Source organism: Leuciscus leuciscus, assembly GCF_965113295.1.
Source record: "Leuciscus leuciscus genome assembly, chromosome: 4".
Lineage (NCBI taxonomy): Eukaryota > Metazoa > Chordata > Actinopteri > Cypriniformes > Leuciscidae > Leuciscus > Leuciscus leuciscus.
Window position 1 is genome coordinate 30,433,035 of NC_138728.1, and position 490 is coordinate 30,433,524.

Consider the following 490-nt stretch of genomic DNA (forward strand, 5'->3'; position numbering starts at 1 on the left):
CGCAGACTTATGACCTCACGTCGTCTCTCACACCTAAAAACAAGTCCCATTCACACGCTGCAATAATCACAAACGGGCATAGAAGTTTACATGCAAAAACACACACACAGTAAAATAATAAGAAATAAATATGGTATTCATATTTGAATCCTTGGAGAAATGCATATTTAAATACACTCTGTCTAATGATGTGCAACCTTTTCAGTGGTTTAAATTTGCAATCAGAACTCAGTTTTCTCCACAAAACGTACAATATACAAAGATTTCAATATTTACAGCGATGTGAACGTATATGCTTAGGTATGTCAATATTCCATTGTTTGATTGTTTAGGTACATATAGGCGACACACATAGTTATCTACACGACCCATAAGAAATTTTACCATGGTACTAGTACCACGGTATTTTCTGACAGTATCATGGTACACAGTATGATATATAAAAATAAAATAAAAATATTTAGCTCAGGCAAAAAAAAACAAAAAAAAC